This window comes from Podarcis gaigeae (assembly GCF_964106915.1).
Source record: "Podarcis gaigeae genome assembly, chromosome: W".
NCBI classification, from domain to species: Eukaryota; Metazoa; Chordata; class Lepidosauria; order Squamata; family Lacertidae; genus Podarcis; species Podarcis gaigeae.
Window position 1 is genome coordinate 2,546,720 of NC_139695.1, and position 23,297 is coordinate 2,570,016.

Genomic DNA, 23,297 nt, shown 5'->3' on the forward strand with positions numbered 1-23,297 from the left:
CAGCTTCCCGGGAAGGGAGCAGGAGGTGCCCGCCTCGCCAAACGTAGAAGAAAGGGAACGATGTAATGAAGTGACAGAGATACTGGACTCCAGGTGGAACAGACTTCAACTAGAATATCTAGTTGCCTGGGAGGGGGCTCCCAGTTCGGAAAACATGTGGATTCCTGCAGGGCACGTGACAGAGGAGTATCTTGTAGAGGAGTTCCACGCTCTCTTCCCACACAAGCCCAACCCCCCCAGGAGGTTTTTTTGGAGAAGTGTTCGGACCCACAGAGGACGAGGGGGACTTCAAGGGATTCCTACCCTCAGGGGAGGGGGAGGGAATTGGGGGTGAAGTTGCCGAGATCTCTGATGAGGAGGAACTTTCCAAGGACTCCCTGCCAGAGCTGGGATTGGGGTGGGGGTGGGGGTTGGGAAGCAGTTTTTGAGGACACAGAAGAGACGACGATTTCTTTCTCGCCTTCCCACCTTCTCCTCCCGACGCCAGTGAAGAGGGAGCAGCTCTGGACCCCACCGACGGGGAGGGTTTTTTTGAAGGTGGTTGGATGTCAGGGGACTGCCATCGGAACGGGGGAGGGAGGCAGGGGGATACAGAGAGCCTCCAGCGCTTCTGAGAAGCAGCTCCTCAGTGGAGAAAGCCACACCTCCAGTGGAGCAGAGGGGGAAGGGGGTAGCAGGGTGAAGGGAAGGATCGAAGATGCTACGGAGAGCCCAAGCGCCTCACCTAGCCTGGCTGGCCAGGAGGCACACATGCCGCTTCCATCACCCTGCTTGTGCAGAGGGGTGAAATGTAAGGAGGGGAGGTGGAGTTTTGGGATGTCTAAGTTCTTATGCTGGGGGAGAAACCGGAAGGGGGCACTCTTGGAATCTGCAAGCGACTAAGACGGACATGAACTTTGGAGTTCTGCACTGTAAATAGTTTGCACCAATAAAACCTGTAAAAGACAGGTCGGAGTCCTGCCTGGTTACTCACGAGCAACCACCACCAGCACCTGACAATATCAATACTGGTTATGGCCTGTTTGAGTACTAAGCTATATCACAGTCTCATGTGAATCCTTAAATCATTTGCAAGTATGTCTTACTGTAAGGCAGTATAGCAAAGTTATGGCCCTCCAGTTGTTGTTGGATGAAAACTCCTATCATTTCTGACCATTGGCCATGCTGGCTGGTGCTGATAGGAGTTTGAGTCCAACACCAGAGGTTTCTGGGGAAGAACTTGGACTGTCTTCATTTCCATGTTTCCTATGTTCTCAGTTCTGCATGCCTGACAACTGAATGCATGACTAAACATTTTTAAAGCTTCTTTGGATCTTCTTAAACAAACCTGTCAATCTTCAGCCCTTTCTAAATCATATAGAATACTCAGCCTCTTCATAATTCTATACTGCACCACCACTTAGGAGCTTCCTTCAAATTATGCCTGGCACATTCACCGTTTCTGCTGTGGGCTTCAGTAGCAGACAGACTGCATGGTTGCCCAGAATTTAGAGTCAGAATAGGTCAAAGAGTCAAATCCTTGCAATAGCAGAACTTCTTTAAATCATACCCGACAGTAGTTCATCTGGTCTCATCAAATGTGTGGAGAGAATCCATACTCCTTTGTTCAACTATTACAGCTAAGAATACTTATTCACACGAACCCAATCTCATCTGCAACTTGAACCCAGTGCAACTGCTCTTTTCTCCATAGTGTCTGTCCCACGTGGGGCATTTGTAGCCTTGTTACAGCCTCATGGCTAATGCTAGCACTGCCACATCTTTCCAGCCATTTAACCTAAGAAGAGCCCTGGCAGATCAGATTGAAGGCCCACCTAGAACAACATTCTGTCCCCACAGTGGTCAACCAGAAGCTTATGGGAAGCCCACCAGCAAGACACCCCCCCCCCATGTTCCCACACAGCTGACATTCAGATGATTGGAGGCTACAGATGATGACCTCCTTGCCATGGTTCTAGCTACCTAAGTTTTTATATGACTATTGTGTGTGTCTTAAGGCACCTGAATCCACCCTAGTATAATAGTAATAGTAATTTATTTATTTATTTATTTATTATTATTATTATTATTATTATTATTATTATTATTGTTATTATTATTGTTATTATTATTATTATACCGCGCCCATCTGACTGGGTCGCCCTAGCCTCTCTGGGTGGTTTTCAACATATATAAAACATAATAAAATGTTATTATTTTATTATTTGGAAACATTTCTTTGTCAATACATTTTGTTCCCCCAACTTTCGGAGGCTTTGGGTCCCTAGTGGCCAGAAGGATAACTACAACTTTTTTTTTTTTTTACTACGATCTGTTTTTCACTTGTTCCGCGTGCTCCTTTTGTTCTCTCTTCATTTGGATTTGTAACTGATCCACAAAGTTCTATAAGGATTAGCCTAATTGGTGGCAGAAGAAAAGAGAAACTTTGCCTTTTTTTTTTTACCTTTGGATGATACAATTGGAATTTAACTGAAATAAACATTGATTTATAAAGGAATATCACGATCTCTAAATGGATTAGCCTAATTGGTGGCAAGAAGAATATTTTTCAAGGACTTGTGGAGCAAATTAACTAACTTCTCTCCCTCGAACTTTTTTGAGTGGGCCGTAAATCCCACAAATTTGCAAAAGTATTAAAATTGACAATTCTAAGTTGGACTTAAATGAATCATATGAATTACAGAATTTGGTTTTAAATGTCATATGTGTATTGGGGTTGAGCCCATTTAAGATTTAAGTGGTATTAGATCTGTGATTACCTTTAAGTTTTGAAGGATATATTGTGAGAATGTCTCATATACCTAAAAAGGGAGGGGAGGGAGGAACACCAGGAGATAGAAGAGGGTCAAAACCAGAAGCAGATTTTAAGGCAGAAATTTTGAAAATGTTTGCGGAAATTAGACAGAGTGAAAAAAATATGGAGGATAAGTTGGAGCATGTGGATACAAGAATAGAACAGGTAGATACGAGAATTGGGAAAATGGACCAAAAAATTGATGAAACTGTAAAAGAACTGAAAGGCCAAATTAAAGAAGTCTCTAAGAGAACACAATCTCTGGAAGAAGGAATGAAGAGGACAAGAGTGGAAATGAAGGAAGTGAAGCGGGAAGAAGAGAAAATAAAAGCAGGACTATCGGAAGTTAATAAGACACAGGAGGAGATATGGGACGCAATTGCCATGAATGAATTGAGGCAGCGGGAGGTGAATTTGAAGCTGAGAGCGGTCCCGGAAACACAAGGTGAAAATATCAGAGAGAAATTGATAGCAGGAATAGCACAATGGCTGGAACTACAAAAAGAAGAAGTCGAAAGATCAGTTCAGAATGCTTTTAGAATGAGAGTAAGAACAACTAAAACAAGGAAAATGCCTGGAGACTGCCTGATTACTTTTAAAGACAAAGATATGAGAAACTTAATTCTTCAAAAAAATAGAGAAACAAGATTAAATATTGAAGGGAACTATATAATTATTTTTAAAGACATTCCAGTCAGATTGTTGAAACGAAGAGACCCATATAAGCCACTGGTCCAAATTCTCAAGAAGAATAAGATTGAATTCAAATGGGAATTACCTCAGGGGATTTCCTTCGTCTACAAGAGTAAGAAACATAGACTCATTAGCCCGGAGGATACAAGTAAATTTCAGAGGCGGTACAAGGAGCTGATGGAAGAAGAAGAGGAAGAAGGTGGAGCGGTAGGAGGAGCTGGTCCATTGGGGAGGAAGTTTCCGGAAGAAAAGGGGGAGAAAAATGGAGAGATAGAGGAAGAAGAAGAAGGAGAGGAACAAGAAGAAGCTAAATTATAATTAAATAAATAAATGTTAATCAGGAAGGAAAGATGGCGCTTAAACTTTGGAATTGGAACATTAATGGAATGAACGATAGGAAAAAACGAAACAAAATTGAACAATATTTAAAAAAGAAAAATTTGGATATCATCTGTCTTCAAGAAACACATGTGGCAAGGAAACACAGAAAATTTTTGATTAATAACAGATTGGGAAATGAATTTATATCTTCTGACAAAGGAAAAAAGAGAGGGGTCGTATTATATGTAAAGAAAAACATAGAAGCTCAACAAATTTTCAAAGATGAAGATGGAAGAATAATTGCAATACAGGTCAAATGGCAAGGCGAAAAATTAATAATTGTCGGGATCTATGCACCTAATGGAAATAAGACTGATTTCTACAAAAGTTTGGAAGAAAAGCTGTTTGAGCATATGGATCAAAAAATTATACTTATGGGTGACATGAACGGAGTAGTTTCATTGGAAATGGACAGATTGAGAGAAAAAGAGGCAAGCAAGGAAGGGAAATTACCTAAGACTTTCTTTTCTATGAAAAAAAATTGTAACCTAATTGATATTTGGAGATTAGACACCCATTAGAGAAACAGTTCATGTTCTACTCGGAACCAAATCAGTCAATGTCAAGAATTGATCAAATTTGGGTCTCTAACGAATTAACTCCAAGAATCCGACAAATCGAGATTCAACCAAGATTCAATCTCAGACCATAATCCAATAAAAATGGAGATTAAAGGATATGAAGAAAGATCTTTCAGATGGAGACTCAATGATTATCTCTTGGACGACCAAAAGGTCATCCAAAAGAGGCAAGGAAAGTTGACGGAATATTTTGTGGACAATATGAACAAAGTTACAAAAATGAGTATAGTCTGGGATGCAAGCAAAGCGGTAATGAGAGGGTTCTTCATCCAACAGAATGCGATTAAAAATAAGAACAGAGAGAAAGGAAGGAAGGAGATTTTAAGACAAATAATGGACAATGAACAAAAATTAATTAAGAAACCAAATAATTTGAAAATAAAACAGAATATCAAAGCCCTGCAGACACAATTCGCAATGATCATAAACAAAGAGGTGGAATGGAATATCAAAAGGTTAAGACAAATAAATTTTGAGTTCGCCAATAAATCAGGCAGATGGCTCGCATGGCAAATCAAGAAAAGGAAGGAACAAAGCACAATTAACAAAATTATGGTGCATGGAGAAGAAGTAGAAAATCCAAAAGGTATTAGGAAAGGATTCTTGGACTTTTACAATCATTTATACAACAACAGAGAAAAGAATAACATGAAGAAAATAGAAAGATTTTTAAGAGAAAAAAAGGTGCAAAAGATCCCGACAGAAAAGAAAGACAGACTGAACGCTCCAATCGAAAATGAGGAAATAATTGAGATCATAAAAGAATTGAAGAAAGGAAAGGCACCAGGACCGGATGGTTTCACATCTAGCTATTATAAAGAATTGAGGCACACCTTGACGGTACCATTGAAGGAAGTCATGAATAGTATATTGAAACAACAAGACATCCCGGAAACGTGGAAAGATACCTTTATCACACTTATTCCTAAGCAAGATACCGACTTGACACAAGTCAAGAACTATAGGCCAATTTCTCTGCTGAATACAGACTATAAGATATTTGCTGGAATATTAGCAAAAAGACTAAAAAAGATTCTGCAGGAAGTTATACATGCAGATCAGACAGGTTTTCTTCCAGGCAGACAGATGAAAGATAATGTTAGGAATATAATAAATATTTTGGAATATTTGACTGCCAGGAATGAGAAACAAGCTATACTAATGTTTGTGGATGCAGAGAAGGCTTTTGATAATATATCGTGGGAATTTATGCTAAAAAATCTGGAAATGATGGAAGTTGGGAATGATTTTTATAATGGAATAAGGGCAATTTATTCAGAACAAAGAGCCAAATTGATTGTAAATAATATACTTACAGAAGAAGTTAAGATACGAAATGGTACCAGACAGGGGTGTCCTCTATCGCCACTGTTATTTATAACAGTCCTGGAGGTCCTCTTGTGTTCAATAAGGAATAATGAAATAATAAAAGGAGTGACAGTCGGTCAAAACAAATATAAAGTTAAAGCCTTTGCCGACGACCTAGTTATAACGATTGAAGACCCCAAAAATAGTTTGAATGAGGTGTTAAATGAAATTGACCAATTCGGTAGAGTGGCTGGATTTACGCTAAATAAGAGGAAAACCAAAATAATGGTTAAGAATACAGACCAGAGTTTGATAGAAGAAACGCAAAGAGAATCAGGGATTGAAGTGGCTAAAAAGATAAAATGTTTAGGAATATGGCTGACCCCCAAAAATATTGATTTATATCAGAACAAATATACACCGGTGTGGAACGGAATTAAGAAAGATTTAGAAACTTGGAGCAGAATGAAACTGTCTTTTTGGGGCAGAATATCAACGATTAAAATGTGTGTGCTTCCAAAGATGTTATTTCTGTTTCAAATGATCCCTATAATCAGGGGAACAAGTGTGTTCAAAGAGTGGCAAAGAACGATTTCAAGATATATCTGGCAGGGCAAAAAGCCAAGAATACAATTTAAGCTATTAACAGATGCTAAAGAAAGAGGCGGTTTTGCCCTGTCGGATTTGAAACTATATTACGAAGCGTCTTGTCTCTGTTGGTTAAGGGAATGGATAAAATTAAAAAACAATAAACTACTGGATTTAGAAGGTTTTGACAATATCATCCAGAGAGGGTAAGAGAAAGGAGTAAGAGAGCGGGATCAGGCAGGTGGTCCAGTGAATCTTTTTCTTATGATGCTTTGCTGGGTGGAATTATAGCTGAGAAAGATGGTGCTCAGGAAGAAACTAGAGCTACAGAACTTGGAGATCAAAGCAGCACAACAGGCAAGATCTGTTTGTATGTCCAATCAGGCAGAAGCCAAGTTAACAGAGTAAGCTGTCTTGATGAGGAGGGTGACACTAAACACTCAAAAGAAGAAGAAGAGTTTGGATTTGATATCCCGCTTTATCACTACCCGAAGGAGTCTCAAAGCGGCCAACAATCTCCTTTCCCTTCCTCCCCCACAACAAACACTCTTTGAGGTGAGTGGGGCTGAGAGACTTCAGAGAAGTGTGACTGGCCCAAGGTCACCCAGCAGCTGCAGGTGGAAGAGTGGAGACGCAAACCCGGTTCCCCAGATTACGAGTCTACCACTCTTAACCACTACACCACACTGGCTCTAAAAAAATGGAGTTTCTTTAAAAACTCAAGAGGAAGAAAAACACTCGTGTAAAAAGAAACAGATGCTTGGCTAGAGAGAGAGAGAAAAAGAAAGAGAGAGAGAGAATTTTTTTCCCCACTTCACAAACATTGGGCCATAAATAGGGCTGGGTGTATTCCATAAATCTGTAACGGCAAATAAGTACTGGACCCAAAATCCTGCACACTGAATCTTACCTTTGGTTTTTAATTCTGTTTCTAGTCCTTACTACCACAGTGATAGGCTTGGAAAAATCTCAGAAGCCAAAAAGAAATGGAGTGTAACTTCCAGTGGAGCTTTAATATTCCCAATGGGTTGGTTTGCTCATATGGTTTAGCATGGGCTCCCAGAGAGGAAATCACAGGTCCATTTTCCTATTTACACACAGAGCTCCCAGAGCACGTCCGGCTCATTCGGTATCAGTTGCAGAGACTGACGGTTCCTTTCGTTTTCTCCAGCATAACCACTTCTGGAGCCCTCCTCTTTTCCTTCCTCTTTTACGTGAAGAACTAAGCCCCAGAAATTGCTCCCCCCTCCCTGATTCATTGCTTCCTGACAACCCTTCATCATCCTCCCCCTCTGATGAGGTGCAACTACTTACGATCGGAGGCTTTTCTCTGTATTTTCCCATCATTTCCCCCTTCTCAACCCCCAGTTCCCTGACAGATATCCTCGCTGAAAAGCCTCACATTCATGCATTTGTGCTGAGCATTTGGCTTAGTATTACATGAGAACCAGTTTTATGACTAGATTATTTTTAAAAATCACCACATGTACATATTTGCACAGCTTATATGAGAAGTTACAATGCATAGTTTTCCTCAGGATGGAATGTTATTTTAAACACCAGAGTAGGGCCCTGCTGGTGATGTGAAAAGTATGATATGCTGCCCCACATTCAGTAAAGTAATACATATTCCTGCAAATTTCTAGCCAAAAGGTTTAGATGTGAAAGATTACACTGGTCAACAACAAATTTGTTGTCTGCATTTTTTCAGTTGATTTAGGACGAATCTGATGCGCTGAATCCAAAAATCACATTGGTTTTGCACAATCAGGTCAAGTTTTTGAGCTATGGCCACATGTCTTTTTTTACGTTTTTGTTCACATGTACACTTGTGTGGAGCATTTTAGAAGACGTTAGTGGGGGTAAAATGCCATGTCAAATAATTGTTTTGATTGGAAATGATTATTTTAATGACAAGAAGTATTCAGGTCCAATAGTTCTGGGTGATTATGTCGAAAAGGGATCAGTTTGAAGTCATAAAACCTCAAAATCTTCCATAAATTGGTGCAGCAAAGCATGAAGTTATTTTGGTATTAAACTTGGTGACCAGGATAAAGCTTGGGCGCCACACATGGTGTGCAAGGCATGCCCCGAGACTCTACGTGGGTGGACCAATGGCAAGAGGAGTCTGAACTTTGGAATTCCCATGGTTTGGAGGAAGCTGACAAACCATGTCACTGACTGCTACTTCTGCGCTGTTGATGTGACTGGGATCAACAAAAAGAACCGGAGCAGCCTCAAGTATCCTGATCTTCAATCAGCACGTCGTCCTGTAGCTCATTGTGATGAAATTCCAGTGCCTATCTTCAGAGAACTTCCTGACATTAGTGACGAAGATGCCTCCAGTGTTGAAGGACATGAAGAAGAAGAAGTGGTTCTTGAAGATGATGCTCCACATCCATTTTCCCAAAAGGAGTTGAATGATCTAGTTTGCGACCTCAGTTTGTCAAAGGACTCTGCCGAACTGTTGGCATCCAGATTGAAGGGAAAAAACCTCCTCTCTGACAGTGCTCGCATCAGCTTCTTCCGCAACAGGCATCAAGAGTACCTCAGTTTTTTCTCGGAAGAGAAGGACTTGGTGTACTGTGCAGATATTGTGCAGCTTCTGCTCAAGCTTGGAGTGCCACAGTACGAACCCAAAGATTGGAGACTGTTCATTGACAGCAGCAAGCAATCACTGAAATGTGTTCTGCTACAGAACGGCAACCAGTTTGCCTCTATACCCCTGGCTCCCTCGAGTACACTGAAGGAGAACTATGAAGCGGTGAAGTATGTGCTGGAGAAAATTGGTTATGATCAGCATAAGTGGTTTATTTGTGTTGACCTGAAGATGGTGAACTTTTTGTTGGAACAACAGTCTGTCTTCACCAAGTACCTATGTTTTCTGTGCATGTGGGATAGTAGGGACCGTGCTCAGCATTACACGAAGAAGGACTGGCCTGTGTGGGAGGAATTGGTGCCTTGCAAAAAAAGGAACATCATCAACGACCCTCTGGTGGACAGAGACAGAATACTCTTCCCACCGCTGCACATCAAGCTCGGCTTAATCAAGCAGTTCACCAAGGTTCTGGACAAGGATGGTGACTACTTCACTTACTTGTGCCAGGCTTTTCCAGGATTGACCATGGAGAAGTTGAAAGCTGGAATCTTTGACGGTCCTCAGATCTGTCAGCTCATCAGAGATCCAAAGTTCGGAAACTCAATGAACGAAGTGGAACTGGAAGCGTGGAAGGCATTTGTTCTGGTAGTGAAGAACTTTCTGGGCAACAATAAGGCCAGGAACTACGCAGAACTTGTCAACAACATGCTGACTGCTTTCAGAAACCTGGGCTGCAACATGAGTGTCAAGATGCACTACCTATTTTCACATATGGACCGGTTTCCTGAGAACCTGGGTTCAATGAGTGACGAGCAGGGGGAGAGATTCCATCAGGACATGAAAGAGATGGAGACCAGGTATCAGGGTCACTGGGATGCAGTCATGATGGCTGACTACTGTTCGACTCTGAAGAGAGACCTCCCTGCCGCTGAGCATTCCAGGAGTGCCAAGAAACGGAAGTTCAAGCCCTGAAGTTTGAAAAATGGTGAAGCAACATGCAATTTACGTGTACTTACCTTTATCAATGCCCACCATTCAGTTTACAGTAATCGATGTTTCTGTCAGGTAATCAATATATGTTGTTGGAAAAACATTTTTTTCTCTTGAAAACATATTTAGGCTGATACGTGTTGACAAAAATCAGCTGATAATGCCACAAAAATGTAACCGATTTTGTCACAAGATCTGATTTTTTTCAAATCAACATAGCACAAAAACCTGACCTGATGGAGAGAAACGGATGCCATTTCCTGATTCAGCAGTGCAGAGATACCCTAAATCAATTGTAGAAATCTAGACAACATTCAAAAAGTAAAAAATTGTTGCCCAGTGTTATCTTCCCTGAAAGGAGCTAAAAGTCCTTCCCATAGCCACAGGTGATTGGCTTGAACACTGGAGAGGCTACTGAATTGCTCTTGCCCTGGCTAAAGATTGACCAACACCAACATCATGACAGGATTCAGGTCTGAGGTTCCCCCCCAGTTGCTACTTACTGTACCTCCTTCTGGAATCCGGGACCAATATATTTTTTTAAGGTTAACAGAATAAAACAATTCAAAAACAAACACTAAGCAAACTGTAAAGGACTTCAGAATCCTCTTGGTACACTCAGGAGACGAATGGTCACATTGTGCTGTGATCCACAACAAGGTGACCTTAAAATCAGATTATCAAGGCCAGGAGGCTGCTAAGGTGTCGGCTTCCCCAGCTGTGAGGCACTGCAGCATTGCTGCCTGCCAGGGACTTGGTTGGCTAATTACTCAGTTCCAGAGAATGAAGGAGAGAAAGCTCTGCAGGACATTCAATAGGAATAGAATCTCCTGGTTGGAAATGGATCTTGGTTAACAACAGGGCAATGAAAACTGCAGAACACTCCCAGGGCTCAGAAGAGCATCAAATGTTTTGTACATAAAGTTTAAAGTGACGTGAAAAAGGAAAAATGCAGCGATATTACATTACCTTGAAGGCTTAAATCTCCCATTTAGTAAGATGATCTGTAGTTCCTCAAATGAACAGGAAGATAAGGGATTTGGCTATACACCTACCTTTGTTGCCGAAGCCGCTCAGCAATCACCAAAATTACAAGGCTGTGGTTAACATAGGAGCAGCCTGTGGGTAGGAACATCACTAAGGCAGAAAATACCTGCACATCCCAAGTATGAACAGAAATTAAGAAGACACTTCAAAGAAGATTCAGAAACTTCAGCTGGTGCAGAAATAGGTGGTCTGTCTCCTGATGCAGTATGTATGCTGCAAGCACATGACATCTACTAAGGCTCACTACCATGTTCTTTCCTGTGTCCCATCCCATTAATAATCACCCAAGAATGCTCTCCAGACTGTACCATTAGTTTACCAAAGAAAATGTGCACAGTAGGAGTTTTGTGGGCTTTTTTGTTTGTTGTGTCTGGGGACCATTTTTTCTCCAGAAACCTATCAGAATAAGATTTTGATAGTTTTCCAGAAGCTTTGTAAGATTTTCTTGTTTCCACTGAGCATTAATGACCTGGAAACCTTTCATTCATTTAAAATTAATTTTAATATACAGCATTTTGTCTGTTAAATGGTTTCTTATCTTTTTCCTTTTTTAAACTGTTTTCTGGTTTTCTTTGACATTTGTATGAATGCAGCATGGTGGTTTAGAAATTTGTAAGAAATAAACCTAAATATGTTTCTGTAATGGTTATAGGGGTTGCTCATGCGTAGGTTGCCGCCACTCCTGGCTAGGTTACCTGGTTGAACCCTTTCTGTCTGGACAGGCCTTCACTTCGTGGCTGTTTCAGTCGCTGGCAGAATCCGTCAGTGGGCGTTTCTTGAACTTCTTCCAGCAAATAAGTTCTTTGACGCCAAGCCTCCTCCTACTCTCCCTGCGCAGAAGTCTTCTGCGCAGGGAGGGTGTGGGCAGCGGAGCACTCGTGCTCTCTCCGCTGGTCTCCGGTGAAGAGTCCTGGAGCCTCCTCTCCGATTCCCCCATCTGCCCCCCTTCTCCACTGGTGTTACGCTGATTTCCTTCCCCAGCAGATGGGCTGCCTCTCTCCCTGCTGGGACCCTCTCCGGCACCCTTCCGGAGCCTTCCTTCCGCCTCTGGCTCCGATGGCAGTTCCCTGACATCCACCTCCCCCCCAGGACCCCCTCCACCCCCGGCCCAACCTTCTGATTCAACCTCGTCCCTTTCCTCGGCCGACGATGCGGGGAATCCTCGGAAGGAGCTGTCGCCCTCCTCTGAGGATTCAAAACCCGCTTCCCACCCGCTCCGATCTCTTCCCGCGGGGTGGGCCTCCCAGTCTGATTCTTCTCCCTTTGACACCTCCTCTCCTTCCTCTTTGGAGGCAGGAAAACCCACAAAGTCCTCTTCGTCTGTGGTTCCAAATTCTTCCTCCCAGAATCTCGCTAGTGGTTTTGGTTTATCTGGGAACAGGCTGTGGAACTCCTCCACAAGATACCCGTCATTGATTGCCTCAGCGGGAACCCACGTGGTTTCTGACCTGGGTTCTCCCTCCCAAGCTACCAAGTACTCCACCTGGCGCCCTCGCCACCTTGAATCGAGTATTTCCATGGCTTGGTTGTGGTGTTCCCTCTCCTCTACCTGCGGGTAGGTGGTGACTCCTCCCTCCCGCCCCGGAAATTCCCGCCCCTCCCTGTACAGTGAGTGTAGGGACCTATGGAACACCGGGTGTATCTTCATGCTGTCAGGCAACTTGAGCTTGAATGCCACGGGGTTCACCTGCTGTGTTACCTCAAAAGGTCCCAGCCGCCTTGGCTGCAACTTCTTGCACCCTCCCTTTAGGGGTAACCCTTGGGTGGACAACCACACTCGGTCTCCCACCCGTATGGCCTCCCCCTCCCGACGGTGCTTGTCTGCCTGCCTCTTGTAAACTTCCTTGGCCCGTTCCAAGTTCATCTTAAGTTGCTGGTGCAAGGCCTCCATTTCTTCCACAAACTGCTCTGCCGCAGGTACACTCCATCCTTCCTCCCCCCCCTCCCTGGGAAAGCCCTGGGGTGACACCCATAATTGGCCATGAACGGGCTCATTCCCATGGACACATGTTCAGCGTTATTGTATGCAAATTCAGCCAGTGCTAGTTTCTCTACCCAATCGTTCTGTCTCTCGCTGACGTAGCAGCGTAGGTATTGCTGGAGTATACTGTTCGCTCTTTCTGCTTGCCTGTTGGTTTCCGGGTGCCCACCTTGACCTGCAGCAAGCTCATGAGCTTCCTCCAGAACCGGGAAGTAGATTGTTTCCCGCGATCTGAGATGACCCTCGAGGGAGCCGCATGCAGCCTGAAGATGTGATCCACAAACAACCTGGCTGTTTCCTCTGCCGTCACCGCATGTGAGCAAGCTATGAAATGGCACATTTTCGTCAGTAGATCGACTACTACCATGACTGCTGTCTTCCCCCTTGACTTGGGCAAATCTGTCATAAAATCGATGGACACCATCTCCCAGGGTCTTCCCGGCGTGGGTAAGGGTTCCAGTAACCCTGCGGGGGCAGCCCTCTCCCCCTTTGCCCTCTGACAGCGGTCGCACCCCCGTACATATTCCCGTACATCTTCCCTCACCCTTGGCCACCAGAACTGCCTGGTGACAAGCAGCATGGTTTTGTGCTGTCCAAAGTGCCCAGCTGTTGGGTTGTCGTGGAGTTGTTTGAGTACCTTCCCCCTCAAGGTCTCCCCCGATACATACAGCGCCCCCTTATAGTACAGTAGCCCTTCCTTTTCCTCAAACCCTCCATGGTTTTCCCTTCCGTCCCGGACTTCCCTGATTTTAGTTTGAGCGAACTCTTCGTTTCTAGTAAGCCCGGTGTCAGAGCTGCCCGAGGTCCCAGCTCACAAAGGACCAACGCCAGTTCGTTGTTATATACAAAAGTCTTTATTGAAGTTCAGTTTCGATTTCAAAGCCGCGGCGCGCAGCTCTATGTCTCAAACTCTAGACCGCTGAAGCTCCGTCTGAATCTCCTCCCCCCAGACACCAGTTTAAGACTCTAGCCTTGCTCCACCTCTTCCTTTGCTCTTTCCTCCTCTGGGTCCGCCTGTCCGCTGGGGTCTTGCCCTTTCTAGACTCTTCTGACGCTGAGTCCCCTGAGTCTTCCCCCTGCCTGCCCGCGCGCCTGTACATTCAAACTTGGCGCGCGCGCCCAGCCGGCAACCTTTCTCCTGACCGTTACACTGCTCCTGTCACTGCTTCCCTCTTCCGGGAGGCTAGCTGGACCTGACCTCCCCTCCGTTCCCTGACTCTCCGATGGAGGCGTGGTCAGCCCTGACTCATCTTCTCTCCCTGCTGGAGGAGACGCTGGCCCTGATACATGGGACTCTTCCCCCCCACTACGCTCTGGTGGGGGAGCTGGTCCTGATCTCCCGCTGCTGCTTTGGGAGTCCCCGCTGGCCCTTTGCTTCTGGTGCATCCCCCCTGGGACCCCCCCTTGCCCTGGCCCTCGGCGCCCCCCTCTGGGAATCTTCTGATTCGCTGGAGAAGCTCATGGAATCTCTCGTGCCACTGTCATACTCCCCTACGCTGCCCTCAGATTCTTCCCCTTCGCTCTCCATTTCCTCTCTCCCCTGTGCCTCTGCTCCTGAGCCCCTGACACCCGGCTAGTTCTCGTTTCCCAACCAACGCTCCCTCCCACACCCATCAGTTCTTGGGGAACACGTGTCGGATCTCCGGTGGTCCCTCTCCTTCCATGTATTCCGGCTTCTGGGAGAGAGCATCTGCTCTTACGTTTTCCTCTCCCGGCACGTATCGGATCTCGAAGGAAAACTTGGAGAACTCCTGTGCCCATCGAATCTGTCTCTGGTTGAGTACTCGCGCAGTCCTCCAGTATTCCAAGTTCTTGTGATCCGTACAAACCTGGATCTTGTGCTGCGCCCCTATTAACAGATGTCTCCATTGGCGAAACGCTGCATAGATCGCAAGCAGTTCGCGGTCATACACCGTGTAGTTTTGCTCGGACTTGCTCAGCTTCCTCGAGAAAAAGGCACACGGCCTCCAGCCCTGCTGGGCCCCTGGCTGCAAAAGTACCGCTCCGATGGCTCATTCTGACGCGTCGGTCTCCAGCCTCATGGGCTTCTCCAGATCAACGTGCAGGAGGGGCTCTTCCGAAGCGAACGCCTTCTTCAGTCTTTCAAAGGATTGCTGGGCATTTTCTGTCCAGGCGAACTTCTTTTTGCTACTGAGACAATCTGTGATGGGCGCTGTCAAGTGGGCGAAGTTCTTGATGAACTTCCTGTAGAAGTTGCTGAACCCTAGGAACCTCTGCACGTCCTTCCAGGTTTTGGGGGCCTTCCATTCCAGCACCGCCTACACCTTGCTTGGGTCCATAGCTAGGCCCTTGTCTGACAACTTGTACCCCAGAAACTCAACCTCTCTGGTGTGAAATTGGCATTTTTCCAGCTTGACCCACAACTGGTGCTTCTGCAGTCTCTTTAGCACTTCCCTGACGTCTCTGACATGTTGCTTCTCATTGTCCGAATAGATTAAGACGTCGTCCAAAAAGGCTACGCAGTTCTTGTACAACAGGGACCCCAACACGTGGTGCATGAAAGCTTGAAAGCAGGCGGAGCCCGACTGTAATCCAAATGGCATAACTAAGTACTCAAAGGCCCCCAGGGGGGTAAACATGGTGGTTTTCCATTTGTCCCCCTCCCTCATCCTAATCAAATTGTATGCTCCCCTGAGGTCCAGCTTGGTAAAAAATTTCCCCTGCCTCACCCGTGTTAAAATGTCGTCAATCCTGGGCATTGTGAAGGTCACGGGTTCCGACACCAGGTTGACGCCCCGGTAGTCCACGACGAGCCTGGGATGATTAGTATCCTTTTTGTCCACAAAGAACACCGGACTGTCCCCCACCGCCTTTGATTCTCTTATGAATCCTCTCTTCAGGTTCTTGACAATAAATTGCCGCAACTCCTGCATCTCCCGGTCAGACATGGCATACAGCTTACCCACCGGCAGCTGAGCCCCTGGGAGTAAGTTGATTTGGCAGTCAAAGGGCCTATGGGGGGGTAGTCTATCCGCCTCCTTCTCGCTGAAGACTTCCTTCAGGTCAGCATATTGTGGTGGCACCTCCCCTTTTGGCTCCACAGCCAGCCCAGCCACCCTGGCCACTGTCATCCTTGGGTTCTCCCCCCCCCCCCAGACAGTGTTCCAAGCAGTAAGCTGACCCAAAGGTGACTGACTGCTGATGCCATGACACTACTGGATCATGCAGTGCCAGCCAGCTCATCCACAGTATTGGGGGTCCTGCCAGTGTGGCTACGTGAAAAGCAATGGTCTCCGTGTGCCTGGAAACCCTCATTCTCATTGGTGGGGTCTGGTGTGTCACTTCCCCTCCCAGAAGTTCCCTGCCATTGATGGTGGTCACTTGCAAGGGAAAATCCAGGGGCAGCAGGTGGAGTTGGTGCTCTAGAGCGAAGTCCCTGCTGAAAAAATTGCAGGAGCTGCCTGAATCCAGCAGCCTCTCCACCTTGACTGGGTGCCCATTCGGGAGTTCTAGCACCACTTCTGTGGCTATAGCTGCCCTGGGAGGGTCAGGCTGGGGCACTTCTATTGGTTGCTGGCCTGGCTGCTGCCCCCGCTGGTTGGCAGCCAGGCGTTGTCGTTTCCCTGCGCCTGCCCTTCTTCCCCCTTCTACTCACAGCCAGCAGCTCCCACCATCCCTTGCCAGGCCTTTCTTTGAGGGCAGACCCTGGCAAAATGTCCTGGCCGTTGGCAGAGGAAACACTTCTTGGTGGTTTTCCAATCCTTTCCCTCCCTCTTGCGACCTTCACTGGAGTTTGAAACCTTGCACGCACGCCATCTATTTCCATTGGCCCAGCCGCCTGGGAAAGCTGTCTTGGTATTTCAGGAATGCGGTAGTCATGGCAACGTTCCCCTCTCACTTCGCGTTTCTCCTGAGCCCGCACTTCCTGCCGCACTCCAATTGCAAGGACAGCCTTGGTCAGCTGATCCATCGACTGCGGGCGGGGCGCGCGGGACAGCTCGTCCTTCACAGCTGGGGACAACCCCTCCTCAAACAACATTTGAATAGGTTCAGAGTCTAGATCCCACCCGAGCCGGTGGATCAACATCGCAAAGCGCGACCAGTAGTCTCTAACTGATTGGCTCCCCTGCTTGCACCCCATCACACTTTGCTCCACTTCACTGGAATACATTGCATTCATCGCTTGGAAAAATTTCCTAAGGTCCTTCAAGGCAGCATTTTGCGTTGCCGTTAGGGGCCTGATCCATTCCCGTGCCCCATCCTCTAGATGCCCCGCAATATAGGCTACCCTTTCCCCATCATCAGCAAAGTCATTATGCTGCCACTCCTGGCTAGGTTACCTGGTTGAACCCTTTCTGTCTGGACAGCCCTTCACTTCGTGGCTGCTTCAGTCGCTGGCAGAATCCATCAGTGGGTGTTTCTTGAACTTCTTCCAGCAAAGAAGTTCTTTGACGCCAAGTCTCCTCCTACTCTCCCTGCGCGGAAGTCTTCTGCGCAGGGAGGGTGTGGGCAGCGGAGGACCCGTGCTCTCTCCCGTCTCCGGTGAAGAGTCCTGGAGCCTCCTCTCTGATTCCCCCATCTGCCCCCCTTCTCCACTGGTGTTACGCTGATTTCCTTCCCCAGCAGATGGGCTGCCTCTCTGCCTGCTGGGACCCTCTCCGGCATCCCTCTGGAGCCTTCCCTCCGCCTCTGGCTCCGATGGCAGTTCCCTGACAGTTTCCAAATAAAGGGAATGTATGTTCCGGATCTGTGTCTCTCTCTCTTGTTCAACCTTCAACTGGAAAAAAAGAAAACAAAAAATGGTACATTTCCATCAAGTGAGACTTTGAAATCCTGGTTGCAAGCCCCAAACACTTACACTGAGCAAGAATTCCTGAGAGTGCAAGCTTGAACTTTTCCTTTGCTTCTTCCATTTCCTTTTCATGGGCTGCTTTCTCAATTGTAAGTCGGCAGATGTGGCTGTTGACTGACTGGATCATTGAGTAGAAGTTGTTTGCAGTCCGTCTGTTCACTTCCCCACGCTCTAGCCAGGCCAGCAGTGTCTGCACCGCTTCCAAACACTTTGAATCATCTGACCCAAGAGAGAAACACTGCTCAGGTACAAAGCACTGGTGCATTTTGCAAGTAATATTATTTAAATCATCGCTCCCTGTGTGAGAGTTTAAAAAACAAAAACATAGTAAGATGTTTGATAGGCTAAAATTATATTGTTTTGTTACTAGTGCTCTGCCAAAGCTTCCTGTGGCTGCTATGGGGGTTCTTTTGTTATGTTTTTATGGCATAATGTATTTACGTTTATGTATTAAACATTAGTTAAGTCACTTGGAGACATTCGGATAACAAGCAACAGTCTAATTAATACGACTGTTTTGCATAGGTCTGCATGAAATGAGCCACCCAAGCAAGGCAAAACTCTGAAAGGCTGTGGTGGATGAGATTAACTCCACAAACAGTTGCAATGTACTCACCTGTTGTATGTCTACATGGGATGGATCACATCTCAGTGGAAGAGCATCTGCTTTGCATGCAAAATGTCTTGGGTGCAATCCTTAGAGTCCCCAGTTAAAAGGATCAGGTAGGAAGTGATGAGAAAGATCCTTCTTCTTCCAAGACCCTGGAGAACCACAGCCAGTCAGAGTTTACAGTACTGGGTAAGAAACAGATAACTCATCTGATAGGGTACAGGACAGCTTCCTATGTTCCTAACCACCTGCCACAATCCTCATGCAACAGCCTGCCAGTTTGGGGCATTATTCTACAGCCCTATGTACCTTTTAACTTCTCAGCAACAATACTGCACTCATAATACGAATAGTGGACAACAGGAGGTGGGGAGGGAGGGTGGAACTGTTTTTCTTTTTTTTAAGGATATTTATTAAGATTTTTTAAAGTATTACAATAAAAATGAAAAAATAACAAAAATACAAAATAAAAATAGTTAAAAACACACAGATTTTCCATTGCTAATTTTCCTTTAGCTTATTTCCCGGACCTCCTCATACCTCCCTTTTTTGTATTCCACTTCAAATTGTTGGTTCAGCAAATCCTTACCATTAGATTTTTACCTGTTTATAACCCTTTTTTCATATTCTCTTAAAGCATTACAGCTGGAAACCACTTAATTTCTATCCAACATCATTCTAACAATCATTAATTTTACAATATTTCTATAGGTAGTCTTTAAATTTCTTCCAATCTTCTTCCACCGACTCTTCTCCCTGGTCTCGGATTCTGCCAGTCATTTCTGCCAATCCCATATAGTCCATCACCTTTGTCTGCCATTCTTCCAAAGTGGGTAGATCTTGTGTCTTCCAATACTTTGCAATAAGTATTCTTGCTGCTGTTGTAGCGTAAATAAAAAAAGTTCTGTCCTTCTTTGACACCAATTGGCCGACCATGCCCAGAAGGAAGGCCTCTGGTTTCTTCAGAAAGGTATATTTAAATACCTTTTTCATTTCATTATAGATCATTTCCCAGAAAGCATTGATCCTTGGGCACGTCCACCAAAGGTGAAAGAATGTACCTTCATTTTCTTTACATTTCCAACATTTATTATCGGGCAAATGATAGATTTTTGCAAGCTTGACTGGGGTCATGTACCACCTGTATATCATTTTCATAATATTCTCTCTTAAGGCATTACATGCCGTAAATTTCATACCTGTGGTCCACAACTGTTCCCAGTCAGCAAACATAATGTTATGTCCAACATCTTGTGCCCATTTAATCATAGCAGATTTCACCGTTTCATCCTGAGTGTTCCATTTCAACAGCAAGTTATACATCTTTGACAAAATCTTAGTTTTGGGTTCTAACAGTTCTGTTTCTAATTTTGATTTTTCCACCTGGAAGCCAATTTTCTTGTCCACATTATATGCCTTCATTATCTGATAATAATGAAGCCAATCTCGCACTTTGTTTTTTAGTTTCTCAAAACTCTGCAGTTTCAATCTATCTCCCTCTTGTTCCAAAATTTCCCAATATTTCGGCCATTTGGCCTCCATATTGAGCTTTTTCTGGGCTTTTGCTTCCATTGGTGACAGCCACCTTGGGGTTTTATTTTCCAATAAGTCCTTATATCTTATCCAGACGTTGAACAAAGCTTTCCTGACAATATGGTTTTTAAATGCTTTATGTGCTTTAACCTTGTCGTACCACAAATATGCATGCCACCCAAAAACATTATTAAAACCTTCTAAATCCAAAATGTCTGTGTTCTCAAGAAGCAGCCAGTCTTTCAACCAGCAGAATGCTGCTGATTCATAGTAAAGTTTAAAGTCTGGCAGGGCAAATCCACCCCTTTCCTTTGCATCAGTTAATATCTTGAATTTTATTCTGGGCTTCTTGCCCTGCCAGACAAATCTAGAAATATATTTCTGCCACTTCTTGAAACAGTCCATCTTGTCCACAATTTGCAATGTTTGAAACTGTTTTTCTGCCATCCTTCTGCGATGGCGCTCTTCCCAGGCCAGCATCCACTGCTTGCATTCCCACTCGTAGAAATCATCACAGTTTCCCTGTGGTAGGGAAGTTTTTAATGTTTGATCTTTTATTGTGTTTTTAATATCCTGTTGGAAGCCGCCCAGAGTGGCTGGGAAACCCAGCCAGATGGATAGGGTATACAGATGGATAGGGTGAACAGCCAAATATAAACACCCTTATATCATTGGACACAATACCAGCAGCTTTATAAAAAGGGGAAAATGAGGGTCTATAAAATTTACTTGGGTTCTCCTTTTATTACTGCTTGCTGTTTAGCAGCCTGCAGCAACAGCTATGCAAAACTAGGCTTCCATTTGGAAAACGTCCTATGCATTTTCATGTTCCAATCTACAGTATAGCACAGCATACTACACAATCAACACTGCCATGATTTTCGCCCTTCATGATGTCGAAAATCTTATTTTTTTAAAAAAGGTTTGCAACCTCATCTCTATAGCTTCCTCTTCCCATTACTCCCTGACCTTGAAAATATTATAAAACAGAGAGGGTTCAACTAGAAAGTGTTAGAGATGGACTGCCAAGCAGACTAGGGCTGAGTTCTGGGAAGTTACACATTTACCTCCCTTTCCTTCATCAAGTGGCATTCTAGACCAGGGGTGGGTATCATGCAACTCTCCAGAAGTCGCTGGACACCAGCCCTTGTGATCCTTGACTGCCACTGGTTCTCCCTGCCACTGATTCCCCCACAACCACCTCTAGACTGCTGTTTTAACCAGTAATGTTTGCTTCTCCATTTTGCCTCTCATTAAGCGGACAGAATCAGCAAGCAGCACAGCAGGGTAGTACAGAGATGGCCTCACTCCTTGAGGACATGAAGATGCTTGAGGCTCCCAGCGCTCCCGTTTAGGTGGTCCTGGCCACCACTACAATCTAAAAGCTATTCTGGCTTGGCCAAATTATAAAAAAAAATCCTGTTGGGAAAAGAGCTTCTTCTTCCCTCCATGATCTGTACATCCACCAGACTCTTCATCAGATGTCCCTCTTTACTTTCAATATTTCCCAATTGATCCCAGTGCAACTGCAAGAATGGCAAGGATTACTTGAGCTAGGTGGGAAGTGTGTGCAACTTTTGCAATGAATGATCTCCTTAATCACTGGTGGTGGCACTATTTCCAAGCCAGACATCAAGGGACTGATTGGTGGGATCCCAAGTCATCATTCCAAGGGCAGGGTCGAAGTCTGAAACAGAGAGGCCATCAAGCTAGATTGCTTCAGCTGCAACTGCACAATAATTCTAATTAGGAAAGCAGATTTTTTCCATCAGTAAAATCAAAACTTAAAGGACCTGAGAGATACATAAAGAAATGAGTCTGGAGAAGTAGAGCCATTCGACAGCTCACATAATCCCACAAAAGCCAGTTCTCATGCATGGGAGGACAAAGATGCGGACAGGCAGGATTGAAGAAAAAGAGAGCCCACAGTACATCCTAATACTGGGAGATTAGCCTCACTTCCTTCTGGTTTTGTAACTGAAATGACAGCCATACATACCACCACATTGAAAGCTGGCTCAGGCATCTGTTTTGCCTCTTCCACCGCAGGCTGCCTTGCCTTCTTTTAATTTTATTTATTTATTTATTTTAAATAATATTTATTAACACTTTAAACACTACAAAAGAAAAGAAATTAAAACAAAACCATACAGTACAATACAAAAACAAAGACACTACATAACACTAACACTAAAACATTAAACTAACAAAACAAAACAAAAACAATTTAAAACACATCCAATAGTTTCAATATCTTATCTTTCATTCACTTGTTTCAACGACCTCCTCACACCTCCCTTTTTGTATTCCACTTCAGTTAACTGTTTCAGCAATTCCTTTCCTTCTTCCTCTGTTTTCTGTCCTGTAATTGCCTTCTTTTAATTTTAGAAGTGCTGCATGAGTGCTTACGCATAAATCCATTCATTCAGTCAATTACTTTTTTTTTTTAGGAAACTTTTTAAAAAGTGCTTAACGGCTCCATAGATGGAGTGGAGGTGTTTTTTGGTAACATACAAGAGCCAATCACAGCCAGATTCTGCTTTAAAGTTGCAGAGTTGTTTTTTGTTTATTATCGCAGCCACTCCTAAGGGCCAAGTAGATAGAGTGCTCAACTGATTGTCTAGTCTTGCAAAGACCATTTCAAAGTGCTATTTTGCAGGGTGCTTTGCAGGTGCTGCCAATCACCTGATTAGTGAAACCTGCAAACACCCTTTCAGATTATCCACATTTTGACCTACCCCATATCTGATATCATATATGACTTCTGACAGATGTAGGACAGATGGGCATGGCTTCCCTGAAAATGGCTTTGTTGGCTAAATAAGGAGGCCTAACAGGCCTAATCAGACCCAGGCCAGAGGTTACCTACCCATTTTAGGCCACGGATCTTGTGTGTTCTCTGAACATTTGCTCCCCTCATCACTCCACTGGAAAAATTAAGCATTGTGTGCTTGCAGCGGCAATACCAAACCAAGAGCACAACCTACCAGGCAAAAGAGTGTAGGAATGATCGCTGGGTTATGGAGCACACTCCCGCCCGCAGGCAGCCTCAGCTGTCTGCACGCGTAACCTTGGGGTGCGGAGCACACTCCCCCTCACAAATAAAGCCACAGCTGTCTGAACATCTTGCCCTCTGTCCAACCTTTTGCAGTCTTAGTAGTCTGCCGTGCCCTGTCTGTGAACTTTGTCTCCTTTGTCATACATTGTGCAAGGTGAAAATGATGCGGTGGAAACAGGTGCCAAAATAACTTTGTACCACCCCACGATTTCGGGGTTGGAAGATGTGTAAAGGTCACAGTCCAAAATGTATCTGCCTGGGTTTGCATATTGTGCCAATAAAAGGCGCCTCCACAGAGCTAGCTGGCAGCTTGCTTGTGCA

General features: G+C 44.8%; 2 long non-coding RNA genes across 2 annotated transcripts in view; both read right to left on the minus strand.

Moving 5' to 3' along the window:
* LOC310836009 overlaps positions 1 to 23,297 on the minus strand; it is a 257,489-nt gene that overhangs the window by 97,449 nt on the left and 136,743 nt on the right. The gene's annotated exons all lie outside the window — the stretch shown is intronic.
* LOC310835988 lies at positions 17,639 to 18,774 on the minus strand. Its single transcript, XR_014559807.1, has 3 exons — positions 18,695 to 18,774; positions 17,782 to 17,994; positions 17,639 to 17,700 (listed from the first exon to the last, which is right to left on the minus strand). It is a non-coding gene; the product is annotated as an uncharacterized lncRNA (long non-coding RNA).